The sequence below is a fragment of the Chiloscyllium plagiosum genome, chromosome 45 (assembly GCF_004010195.1).
Source record: "Chiloscyllium plagiosum isolate BGI_BamShark_2017 chromosome 45, ASM401019v2, whole genome shotgun sequence".
NCBI classification, from domain to species: Eukaryota; Metazoa; Chordata; class Chondrichthyes; order Orectolobiformes; family Hemiscylliidae; genus Chiloscyllium; species Chiloscyllium plagiosum.
Genome location: NC_057754.1, coordinates 8,968,493 through 8,982,018, shown reverse-complemented (window position 1 = coordinate 8,982,018; position 13,526 = coordinate 8,968,493). Strand labels below are relative to the sequence as shown.

Here is a 13,526-nt window from a genome sequence, read left to right as displayed (position 1 = left end):
TCCGTAAATAAATTGATTCCAAGTAAAGATTGGCTCCAGTTTCTTCCTCCCACTAAAGTCTTTCATGATTCCAACGGAAAGTGCTAGCTGAATGTTGAAACTTGGAAATTAAAAGAAAGCAAAATCTCAGACAGAAATCCAAGCTGATTTGGAGAGAAATGGTTGACGAGCAGAAATTTTCAGGAGCTGATTGTTTGTGGAATCAGAGCAAATGAGTTAAATGTTAATCTCTGTGGCACATCTGCATAGATAATAGGGCTTAAAACTGGAAAAACATGCAGTAAATTTAGACATAATGTGAAACATTTTAAATCATGTCTTTTTCAATGCCAGATATTGTATTTTAAGAGTGAGTTTCTGATCAAGAAGAGGCAAGAGCACCATCAGTTCTAGAGCATCCTGCTTCAATACAAACAGTTGTTAGCAATTCAGAGTGAAGCAAGGCTGCCTAACTCCAGGTAAGTGGTCCAGTTATCAAATTGTTGTGGACAGCTAGTAACACCTTTCCCAATGGTCAAGAGAGAGCTGAGGGGTTTCCCAGAAGAAATCGGGACTTAGTTAGGAGTTTGCATTGCATACATATGAATGTGCAGACATGAATTAAAAGCAGGATGGACCACTTGGTCCTTTTCAGCCTGTTCCACCATTCAATAAGCTTATAACTGAAGTGATCATTGTATATTTCCATCTACCTCTGATGCGGTTTCATCTCCCTGCTGATTAAAACACTCTCTGCTTCTGCCTTAAATATGCTCACTGCCTTTTGAGGAAGACAATTCCAAACATTGTCAATCTTCTGACAGAACAAACTTCTCCTCTCTCTTCAAATGGGAAGCCCATTATTTTGAAACCGTGACCCTCCGGCTTGAAGAGAACCTCCCGGGATTAGTCAGGTAAATCTTCTCTGAGCTGCATCCAATGCATTTATATTCTCCATTAAATAAAGTGACTAATACCGTACACAATAGGACATTGGTGAGGCCACTTTTAGAGTACCGTGTACAATTCTGGTGGCCTTTCTTTGGAAAGGATGTTGTCAAACCTGAGAGGGTGCAGAAGTGATTTACAAGGACGTTGCCAGGATTGGAGAGTTTGAGCTACAGGAAGAGGCTGAATAGGCCAGGACTTTTTCCCCTGGAGCATCGGAAGCTGAGAGGTGAACTTATGGAGGTTTATAAAATCATGAGGATCATGAATAGTATGAATAACCAAGGTTTTTTTCCCCCAGGATAGGGGGGTCCAAAACTAAGGGGCGTAGGTTTAGGTGAGAGGGGAAAACCTTACAAAGGACCTGAGGGGGTAACCTTTTCATGCAGAGGATGGTGTGTGTGCATAGAATGAGCTGTCAGAGGAAGTGGTGGAGGTGGGTACAATTACAACATTTAAATGGCATCTGGATGGGTATATGTTTAGAAAAGGTTTAGAGGAACATGGGCCAAATGCTGGAAAATGGACTAGATCAGATTGGGATGTCTGTTTGGTACAAATGACTGAAGGATCTGTTTCCGTGCTGTATGATTCTCTAGTCCAGATGTGATTTCACTAATACCTGTATATCTGATGCACAACCTCTTTAAATTTATCATCGGGCATAAACAAGCCAGCCTAATGGTAACCACTGTTGATTGCCATAAAAACCTGTTTGGTTCACTAAACCCTTTAGGGAAGGAAATCTGATGGTCTTGTCTGGTGTGGCCTCCAGGTGACTCCAGACCAACAGCTATATGGTTGACTATTCCTAGCCAACAACTCTGTCATTCAATGATTTGAATTTGGAAAGAAATTCAAATCTTCTCAATGTTCTCTTATTCTATTGACATTCCCACTTACTTGCTGTGGACTGCATACTGTCCATCTGCAATTCATGCACTAGGACATGCAGATTCACAGAACTCCAATATCTCATTATTTCAATGTTTTTAATACAATTCTCTTTGCTAAAATGGACAATTTCTCATTTTCCTAAATTTATTCTCCATTTTCCCATTCACTTAACCCATCTATCCCTTCACAGCCTCTTCTTATCCCCTTCACAACTTATTTTCCCAACAATCCTTGGGTTGTCAGCAAATTTAGCAACTGTACCTTTTGTCCCTTCATCAAAGTCCTTTATTAGATTATGAATTTCCCTTTTAAGTGCAGCACGTTACTTTTCCAAAAGACTACCCTGGAAACTGGTTCAACACAACTTCTTTCACAGAACAATGTTGACTCTGCCTCACTATCTTGGACTTTTCTATGTGCCTTGCCATAATTATTTAATAATCACTTATCACACCTTACTTATGATAGAATCTCCAGACCTGTTAGTTTATTTTGAATAAGGAAAGTCATGTTCTTCATGGAAACCTCCTCAAATCTACAGAAATCTGGAAAATTAGAACCAACTCGTCAATTATCTCACCCGCCACATCTTTGAAGTCCCTGGGATGAAATCGATCAACACCTTGTTAACCTGTGGTTTCAATGATTTGCTCAGTTCCCTGGCGAACGCATTCTTCTTGAGTTCCTCTTTTTCATTTCCTAATCTACAACTATTTCTGGGATCTTGTATCCTCTGTAGTGAAGACCAAAGCAAAATGCCTGTTCACCTGCCTTTTTCTATGTTCCAGTATTAATTCCCCAAACTCACATTGAAAAGGACCAGTGCTCACCTTGTTAATTCTGCCTTCTAAAGTATCTGTAAAACCATATTTAAGCAAAAATTCTAACTAACTTTCTTTCATATTCTTAGCTGGTGATGTGGTGTCTGTAAAGCCTGCATACAATTTAGCTGGCACTAAATTAAATAAAATACATTCAGCAAACCTTTGAATGCCAGGTTAAAGACAGCCCAGAGCAGGCATTCTCATCATGAAGCTGGGTGTAACTTAAAATTCTCTGGTTTTTGATTTATCTTGATGTGTGTATGCTGAGAGAATTTAGTTGCAGTTTGGAGCTGAGTGTGTGCTGAGGTGGAAAATGTGCCTTCAGGCTATTAGGAGAGGACCTATGGAGTGATAACTCAATGCCAAGGAAAACAGTTATGTACGTCAAAAAGAAGCCCTGGGAACCATTGATTGCTCTGCGCAGTTGAAAGAAGCCCACAAGCAAGGTCTGCAGCTGAAAAAGATTGGATCTTACAGAAATACATCAGCAGCTCACTGAAGCTAGACATTTCTTAAAGCTGAAATTGTGCTGATAAATACTTAGGAACAGTCTCAATGGGGAACTCATTGTCTGGGTACGAAACTGAGTGACCCAGGCATGAGCAGTCCTTCAGCTTGTCCTAATCAGAGAGGCTCTGAGTGTCTTTCAATGCCAGATTTTCAAAAGTGAAGATTTTAGAATTCCTTGTGAAGGAGCTAAGACTTTTTTATTTAAATTAGGTGACCTACAGTATCACTTAGATCAGGGTGGAATCGATCTTGACTGTATTGGCTAATTAACAAAGGGTGCTCAAGCACAGTTGATCTGTTAACTTACGTTTTCCTCATGTTGATATAAAATGTATATAGAATGTGTATGGCTTAGAATAATTATCTCACAGATTCATTGTACCTGTTTTGCTTGTCTTAGTTTTCAGTATGCATAGTAAAAATTCTTTTGTTTCCAATTAATCCTAGAGTCCTGTTGCCTATTTTCTTGCTCCTTGAATTTTTTTACACATTATTTTCTTTGGAGAAATGGGGTCTACCAAACCAAATCCTAAAACAAAAACACACCTGGACTGTTCAGTATTCTTACAACACTGGATAGTCTTTGCTTGGAAGTTGTTTTCAGCAGACAGAAATAAACACAAAAGCAGCAGTCAGTCGTTGAATAGTGAATGAATATGTGAGTGGATGAGGGATGGCTTTGGAATTCTGGGGCAGATAGAGACTGTACAAGGAGGACAAGTACTTTAGCAGGACTGGGACTAATATCCTGTTGGAAAGATTTGCCAGTGCTTATGGGAAATTATAAATGAGCTAGTCAGGGGGATGGAAATCAGAGAGGGAATTCGCATGGCATAAAAACAAAGCTGGAAGTAGAAAATCTGTAATTGAAATTCTAGAATCAAATAAAAGAATATTGTTAAAAAGACAGAATTAAAAGCATTCTGTCTAAATACACATACATAGAACATTACAGTGTAGTACAGGCCCTTCAGCTTTCGATGTTGTGCCGACCTGTCATACCAATCTGAAGCCCATCTAACCTACACTATTCCATGTACGTCCATATGCTTGTCCAATGACAACTTAAATGTACTTGGCGAATGTACTACATACAATTTGAATCATATAGTGATTGTTGCTATTAGAAGTAAATGGGTATGGTTTTAATTGTCATGTGGCTGTGGCATGACCAAATCTGAGAAATTAGTATTAATGGGTATCTACGTTTAGAAAACTGGCAAAAAAAGCAAAGGAGGTAGGGTAGCACTGGTAAGTTAAGGGGAACGGGGGGTTGGGGAGGGCGATGCTCAGTGTATTAGTGAGAGAAAATCTCTGATCAGGAGTGAAGTATATAGCATCCAGGTAAAGCTAAGAAACAGCAAAGGACAGCAACATTGGTAATAGTGGTTTATAGGACACCAACCATGGCAATAATTTAGGACACTACAATTAAGAAATTAGTTGTAGGAAGGAGATTACAATAACCAGGATGATGTCAATCTGCAACCAACTGATTAAAGGTAAACAGCACCAACGCTGTGGAGAAAATTCTTCCAGTATGTTCAAGATAGTTTTTCTGGAGCAATATGCTGAGAAGCCACAGGCTAATTTAGTTCTCCTGTTATTCCACAAGAAAAGGCTTATTAATCATCTTGTTGAAGAAGAAACTTAAGGAAATAGTGACCAAGGTACAATGGAATTTTTGCACAAGTTTGAAAAAAAAAGTTCAATCTGAAACTAGAGTATTAAATCTAAACAGATATTTATGAAAGTATGGCTAATGTGGATTGGAAAAAAATCATTACACGGTTTCACAGCAGATAAACAATGAATATTTTTAAAAGAAAGTTCAACAAAAATCACCAATGTGATCTGATGGGAATCCCAAAACCAATATTTACTACTAAGGTACATTAGCAAATGAGAAATCAATGATTTTGACCAAGTTAATTTTTAGAACTGATTTTGTCCAACATTGTTCAGTGCAAATTATATCTCCAAATAAGTTTTCCTTTTTTCATGTTTCAGCTGTTTGCTAGCAGTTTGTTTTTAACTGCAGTAAATCCTAGCTGATTGAATGAATGTCTTTTGATGACATGAGAGATTTTATTTTTTTGGAAATGATTATAGGTCAAGTTAACACAGGGAGCAGAAAATACTCCAAATGTTGCAAATCTTAAATTTAAAAAAATGGAGAACATTGAAATACTCAGCAGATCAGGCAGTAGTTGTAGAGTTACTTCCCCACAGAGACCTAGGAAAACTTGGAGAAATAGTGATATGTTGGGAGGTATCCATATTACAGAGGAGGTGGTGCTGGACCTCTTAAAATGCATAAAGGTGGATAAATTCCTGGACCTGATCAGGTGTATCCTAGACCTTTGTGGGAAGCTGTGGAAGAGATTTCTGGATCCCTTGCTGAGATATTTGTATCATTGATAGCCACAGGTGAGGTACTGGAAGACTGCAGGGTGGCTACTGGGTGCCATTATTTAAGAAAGGTGGTAAGAAAAAGCCAAGTAACTAAAGACTGATGAGCCTGACATCAGTGATGGGTAAGTTGTTGGAAGGGAATCTGAGGGACAGGATTTACATGTATTTGGAAGGGCAAGAACTGATTAGGGATAGTCAACATGACTTTGTGCATGGTAAATCATGTCTCATCAATTTGAGTATTTTCAAGAAGTGGCAAAGAAGATTTATGAAGGCAGAGTGGTGGACATTATCTATATGGACTTCAGCAAGGTGTTCAACATGGTGTACTGGGGTGAGCAAGGCTGGATCATATGGAATCCAGGGAGAGCTAGCTGGATGCTGCCTGACCTGCTGTGCTGTTCCAGCAATAAAGTTTCGACATTATCTACATGGACTTCAGCAAGGTGTTCAACATGGTGTACTGGGGTGAGCAAGGCTGGATCATATGGAATCCAGGGAGAGCTAGCCATTTGGATATAAAATTGGCTTCAGTGTAGGATACAGAGGGTGGTGGTTGACGGTTGTCTTTTGAACAGGAGGCATGTGATCAATGGTGTGCTACAAGGATCTGCGCTTGGTCCACTGCTTTTTGTTATCTATATAAATAATTTAAATGTGAATATAGGAGGAATGGTTAGTAAGTTTGCAGCTGATACTAAAATTGGTGATGTAGTGGACAGTGAAGAAGGTCTTCTCAGAGTACAATGGGACCTTGATCAGATGGGCCGATGAGTGGCAGATGGAGTTTAAGATTTGTGAGGTGCTGCATTTTGGTAAGGCAAATCAGGGCAGGACTTATACACATAATGATACAGTCTTGGGGAGTGTTGCTGAACAAAGAGACTTTGGGGTGCATGTTCATAGTTTCTTGAAGGTGGAGTCACAGGTAGACAGGGTAGTGAAGAAGGTGTTTAGTAAGCTTGCCTTTTATTGGTCAGTGCATTGAGTATAAGAGTTGGGATGTCATATTGTGGCTGTAAGGATATTAGTTAGGCCGCTTTTGGAATACTGCATTCAATTCTGGTCTCCTGCTATAGGAAGGATGTGAAACTTGAAAGGGTGCAGAAAAGATTTACAAGGATGTTGCCAGGATTGGAGGGTTTGAGTTATAGGGAGAGGCTGAATTGGACCTGTTTTCCCTGGAGCATTGGAGGCTGAGGGGGTGACCTTATAGAGGTTTATAAAATCATATGGGGCATGATAGGTGAATAGTCAAAGTTTTTTTTTCCCAGGGGAGGGGAGTCCAAAACTAGAGAGTGGTTCCTGTGTGGAATGAACTGCCAGATGAAGTAGTGAATGCCGGTACAGTTATAACAGTTAAAAAGCATTTGGATAAGCACATGAATAGGAAACATTTAGTGAGATATGGACCAACAGAGGCAAAAAAGTGGGACTGGTTTGGGTTGGAATCAGTCGAATTGACTCATTAGACCGAAGGGTCTGTTTCCATGCTGTATAACAGGCATAATGCAGACAGAAGCAATAAATAGGTTCTTCTCAGGATGGCATGCTAATGAAGTACAACAAGGATTGGTACGTGAGCCCCAGCTCTTCACTATCTATGTTAATTATTTGGATGTGCCTCTCCCTCATCTTGGTAGTCAGCAATATTTTGCTGTAAACGAATCAACTGGAAAACATGGGTGATTTAATGGTATTGCTTAAGAGGTGAAAATTACCACAGATGATTTGGTGGTGGAAATAGTTGTTTGGTTGTAAGTGATTAGCATTTCTAGATATATAAGAAAGAAAGATGAATGAAGGGAACGGAGGGCTGGTGTGGTGGAGTGGTAGTGTCCCTACTTCCGAGCCAAAAGACCAAGTCCTAGCAGCTCCAAAGGAATGTCATAATATCCCTTAACAGGGGTATGTGGAAAACACCTGGATGTGAATTATAATGCAAACTTAGTGGGAATGTGAGCATGAAAGACTTCACGGCAACTTAAGATAGGCTAATTGGACAACAGCGCAGCACGGCAATGTGGAGGTGTGTGAGATTGTCCACTTTGGTAGGAAGAACAAAAGAGCACAGTGGCTGGAATGATGGCACAGTGGTTAGCACTGTTGCCTCACAGCACCAGCGACCTGAGTTTGATTCTACACTCGTGACAGTCTATGTGGAGTAAGCACATTCTCCCCCTGTCTGTGTGGGAGTCCTCCCACAGTCCAAAGATGTGTAGGTTAGGTGGATTAGCCATTGGAAATGCAGGGTTACAGGGCTGGAAGAGGGGGGGGGGGGGAGCTGGGGATTAGTTAGTCTGGGTGGGATGCTCTTCGGAGGATTGGTGTGACTCGGATAGCCTGCTTCCACGCTGTAGGGAGATTGGAGATTGGTAAGTGTTGAAGTCCAAAGCGACCACTGGAAGGTGCAGATGCAGCAAGCAAGGAAATGGAATATTGGTCTTTAAGGCAAGAGGATGTGAGTACAGCAGCTAAGAATTAAGATTCAAACAGGTCCTTTGGTCCAACAAGTCCACACCGACCCTCCGAAGAGTAACCCACCCAGACCCATTCCCTTATCTGAAATTTACTCCTGAATAATGAACCTAACCTACACCTCCCTGCACACTGAGCAATTCACCCTAACCTACACATCTTTGGACTGTGGGGAGGAAACCAGATCACCCAGAGAGAACCCATGCAGACATGGGGAGAATGTGCAAACTCCACATAGACAGTCACCTGAGGATGGAATCAAATCGGGGACACTGGCACTGTGAGGCAGCAGTGCTAACCACTGAGCCACCATGCTGCAGAAGCTTCAAATTGAGTAGAATACTCATGAGGGACTCTTGTGACACTGACACTATCCCTACCTTTGAGCTAGAAGACCTGAGCTCGGTCCCACCTGTTCCAGTGTAATAAAATCTCTAAACAGGTTGCTTAAAAAATATCTGAAACACTGGTGCGACTGTACCTGGATAATTATTTGCAGATCTGGTCTCCTTGCCTTAGGAACGTTATACTTGCCATTGAAGGAGTGCAGCGATGGTTCACCAATTCAGACAGCTTTCCCCACAATTCTAGCTGGCCCCACCCTTCTCTCTTTCTCTCCAACACCCCAGGCCCTGACTCCCACTTGGGGGAACAGGCTTCAACTAGCCATACAATCACCAGAGATGACAGGCAGCCTGTCTAAAGGATGTTTAGAGGAAATCCCAGCAACTTCAGGAACAGATTGGTAAGGGACAGCAAGGAGCAGAGGCAGCTGTTCAGATTGTCTCAATCTTAGCCAGAAAGAAACTCCATGAGCTATTTGCACTTGTTGTTGAAGGGGAGTCAGGGATAACCCTTGAAATTGGGGTCTCGGGTCTGTGATCTGAACTAGTTTAGACAGATTTGAATAGATTTGGGGTTATGAAAAATCCCAGCAGATTTAAACACTTGCAGGTTAGTGTCAGAGATCTTTAACCAAAATGTAGGTCAGACAATTTGTTTAATTTCGGTAACTTGTGGTTGATTTAAATTAAAAGTGAGAGAAATGGCTCTTAAAATTGCTAAAGAGGTTCTGGGATTTGAAGATGATTCTCAAATTTGCCAAGAAAGTTTAGAAGGAAAGAAAAAGGTCATACTTTTAGAATTAGCAAATAAGTTAGATTTGGGTTTAAACAAGAACAAAAGTAAAGCTGAAATTGTAAGGGAATTACACAAACATTTAGGTGTGTCAGAGAAACAGACAAGTGCAGTAGAGGTAGAAAAACTTAAATTACAATTGAGGAAATTGGAGTTAGAAGATAAACGTAGGGAGAGAAAGGGAGAGAGTGAGATAAGAAAGAGAGAGAGAATTTGAACTTGAGAAGTTGTGACTTAGTCAGCAAAGTCAAGTTACCAGGATGGAGATTAAAAACGGTAGTGATATATATAAATAAGTCAAAACTCTGTCACATTTTAATGAGAAAGATGTTGAAGCCTTCTTTATTTCATATGAAAAATTGGCTAGGCAGATGGAGTGGTCCAAGAATTTATGGGTAATGCTAGTTCAGACTAAATTGGTAGACAGAGTTAGTGAGGTATTTGCCATATTGTCAGATGAGATGTCAAGAGATTATGAAGAGGTTAAACAGGCTATTTTAAGTGCTTATAAATTGGTACCAGAAGCATATAGGCAGCGGTTCAGAAACACAAAGAAGGAACCAGGCCAGACTTATGTTGAGTTTGAAAGAATTGAACGTAGTCAATTTGATCGATGTTTGCGTGATTTGAAAATAGTTAGGACATTTGAGGCTTTAAGAGAGATTATTCTGCTGGAGGAGTTTAAAAACTCACTTCCAGAGATGGTAAGAATTCATGTAAGGAACAGAAAGTTCAGGAAGTGAGAAGTTTAGCAGAATTCACAGATGAGTACATGCTGTGCATAAACAAGCTTCCGGCCAGATTTCATCCTGTGAGGGATGAAAGTTGGGAGAAGGGGAGATCCTACACTACAAAACAAAGAGTAGAGCTCACTGGCAATTGTTTTCCACAGGTTAAAAAAGATGCACAAGTGGGTGGAAAGGAAGTAAAAGCCTCGGGTGTTTCCGTTGTGGTAAAGTGGGACATGTAAAGACACAGTGCTGGTCGTTAAAGAAAAGCACTGTGGGAAAAGGTGTGGTAAAAGAAGCTAAGCTAGTGGCATTGGTGAAGGTAATAAAGGAGACCCTAAGAAGAGCTGAGGAGCTGCAGGACAGTACACAGTCTAGGCAGGGGCTGGGTATGGAGTTAGTACCTGATCTCTACAAAGAATTCACCTCTGTGGGTAAAGTTTATTCAGAAAGAACAGGGGGAGAACAAGAAGTTATTATTTTGAGAGATATAGGATCTAATCAGTTGCTGATAGTATGGGATGAGTGAATATGCACGCTTTCTGATCTGTTACCTGACAGTGTGGTAATTTGATTAGATTAGATTACTTACAGTGTGGAAACAGGCCCTTTTGCCTGCCGAAGTGCAACCCACCCAGACCCATTCCCCTACATTTACCCCTGCACCTAACACTACGGGCAATTTAGCATGGCCAATTCACCTGACCTGCACATTTTTGGACAGTGGGAGGAAACCGGAGCACCCGGAGGAAACCCACGCAGACACAGGGAGAATGTGCAAACTCCACACAGTCAGTTGCCCGAGGCAGGAATTGAACCCTGGTCTCTGGCGTTGTGAGGCAGCAGTGCTAACCACTGTGCCACCGTGGGATACTTGGACAGAAATTTGGCGTTTCCTTCTGTAAAGTCAGGTTGGAGTGCCAACTTAAGACTGGGAAAGTTACATTGGGATTGATTGACAAAGTGTCAGTTCCAGGAATTCAGTTTGTTCTTGGGAATAATTTGGCAGGATCCAAGGTGGGAGTGACACCCCTTGTTGTGGAGAAGCCCAAGGAAGACCAGGGGGAGGAGTTAAAACAGAAATATCCTGGTATTTTCCCAGACCGTGTGGTAACCAGATCCCAATATCATAAGTCACAGCACGAAGTGAAAAGTAAAGAGAAAGCAAAGGAATTGAGGTTCAGTTAGCAGATACCCTGTTTGGTGTAATGGTGCAGGGAAAACCTGAACAGGTAGAGGGTCAGACAGAAGTGTTTAGTCCTAGAAGGCTAACAAACTTGCAACAGCAAGACAAGATGATAAAATATATATATGTGGATGCGTACTCTGAAAAGGAGGCAGAGAATATTCCGGAGGGTTATTATCTGAAAGATAGAATCCTAAAATGGAAATGAAGACCATGGCAGGTTAGTGCAGAGGAGAACTGGGTCGAAGTGCACCAGACTGTATTGCATACAGACAGGAGGTGTTATGGGTAGCACATGAGCTACCTGTAGGAGGTCACCGAAGGGTACGAAAGACTCTGGCTAAGGTACAAAAACATTTTTATTGGTCTGGAATGCACAAGGATGTGTTTAACTTTTGTCCTATGTGTCATACATGGCAAATGGTAGGTAAGCCACAGGCGGGAATAAAACCAGCCCCTTTGTTGCCAATTCCCACATTTGAAGAACCTTTCATGTGAGTTAAAATTGATTGTGTAGGTCCTGTCCCCGAGAACTAAAAGCACAGTGGCTCAGTGGTCAGTACTGCTGCCTCACAGCACCAGGGACCCAGGTTTGATTCCAGCCTTGGGCGACTGTGTGGAGTTTGCACATTTTCCCTGCGTCTGTATGGGTTTCCTCCGGGTGCTCTGGTTTCCTCCCACAGTCCAAAGATGTGCAGGCCAGGTGAATTGGTCATGCTAAATTGCCCGTAGAGTTAGGTGCATTAGTCAAGGGTAAATATGGGGAATGGGCCTGGATGGGTTACTCTTCGGCGGGTCGGTGTGGACTAGTTGGGCCGAAGGGCCTGTTTCCACACTGTAGGGAATCTAATCTAATCTAAAAGTGGGAACCAGTGCTTGCTAACCTTAATGGATGTGTCTACCAGATTTGCGGAGGCAATTCCATTACAGAGTATCAAGGCAAAAGGGTAGTAGAGGTGTTAGTAGCTTTCTTCACACGGTATGGGTTACCCAGAGAGATTCAGTTGGACCAAGGGTCAAATTTTACTGCTGGGCTGTTAAGGAGGTTATGGATAGCTTAGGTATACAGTACTTTAAATCCAGTGCGTATCATCCTGAATCCCAGGGAGCTTTAGAAAGGTGGCATCAGACCTTGAAGACCATGTTGAGAGCATACTGTCAGGATTACCTGAATGATTGGGCTAAAGGTATCCCATTCGTATGGTTTGCCATTAGAGATGCCACAAATGAATCTACTCAGTTTACTCCCTTTGAGTTAATATTCAGCCATGAAGTGAGGGGCCCTTTGAAATTATTTAAAGAAAAATTGACAGGACCAAAGTCAGAGATCTCACAATTAGATTATGTATCAGAGGTGAGGGAGAGATTAAGTTGAGTAGGTGAGTGATCTAAACAGCACTGAAAGAGGGCACAGTGTAGAATGAAGAAAGTGGCAGATAGAAATTCTGAGATCTGGATGTTTTCCCAAGGGGATAACGTGTTAGTACTGTTACCAATGATAGGAGATCCGTTCAAAGCCAGGTTTAGTGGTCCCTATCAATCTGAGAAAAAGTTGAGTCAGGTGAACTACTGAGTAAAGATGCCAGATAGAAAAGAAAGATATTGGTTATGTCATGTGGACATGTTGAAACTGCATTATACTAGAGAGAAAGAACTGGAGAAACAGGTGTTAGTTACTGCCCCACAGAGTGAGGAATCACATCCAGAGGATATGGATTTTGAGGTGCCTCAACATAGATTAAAAAAATGAAGAAGTCCTTGAGGAATGGGATAGATTAGTAAGCTACCTGTCTCAGGGGCATAGAACAGAGTTGAAAGATTTGTTTCTACAGTACAAGGACATATGTAAGAATCAGGTGGGGAGGACTAATGCTATTGTACATGAAGTAGACGTAGGGAATACTGTTCCGATAAAACATTACCCCATCAGCTTAATCCTGTCAAAGCCACACAGATCCATATGGAGGTGGAGGCCATACGGGTGGAGGACATCATTGAACAAGCCAGAGCATGTGGAGTTCGCTGATCAGCTTAGTTCCCAAACCTGATGGGACTCAACGATTCTGCGTGGATTATCGGAAGATCAACACCGTTACAAAATCGGACTCATATCCAATTCCTGGATTGGAGGACTGCATTGGGAAAGTTGGACAAGCCAGTTACATCACCAAGTTGGACTTAATGCGTGGTTACTTTCAGGTAAATGACAGGTGAATGAAATTTCTGCGTTTAATCAAAATGAGCTATATCAGTTTAAAGCGATGTCCTTTGGAATGGACATTCCAAAGACTCATGAACAGAGTTGTGGCTGGGTTAACAAACTGCGCAGTCTATTTGGACGATGTAGTGATCTTTAGTAAGTGCTGGAAGGATCACTTAGTACAGTTGGCAAAGCTCTTTGAACAACTATGAGAAGCAAAACTG

The 13,526-nt window shown here is 41.5% G+C and overlaps 1 protein-coding gene, 1 long non-coding RNA gene and 1 pseudogene across 2 annotated transcripts in view; 2 read left to right on the top strand and 1 right to left on the bottom strand.

The window, feature by feature from the left end:
* Window positions 1–13,526, top strand: part of LOC122543902 (zinc finger protein 229-like) — a 93,937-nt gene that overhangs the window by 1,261 nt on the left and 79,150 nt on the right. The window lies entirely within an intron of this gene.
* LOC122543903 overlaps window positions 1–13,526 on the bottom strand; it is an 88,318-nt pseudogene that overhangs the window by 51,181 nt on the left and 23,611 nt on the right.
* On the top strand, window positions 465–3,599 carry LOC122543904. The gene is made up of 2 exons (XR_006310182.1): window positions 465–893; window positions 2,326–3,599. It is a non-coding gene; the product is annotated as an uncharacterized LOC122543904 (long non-coding RNA).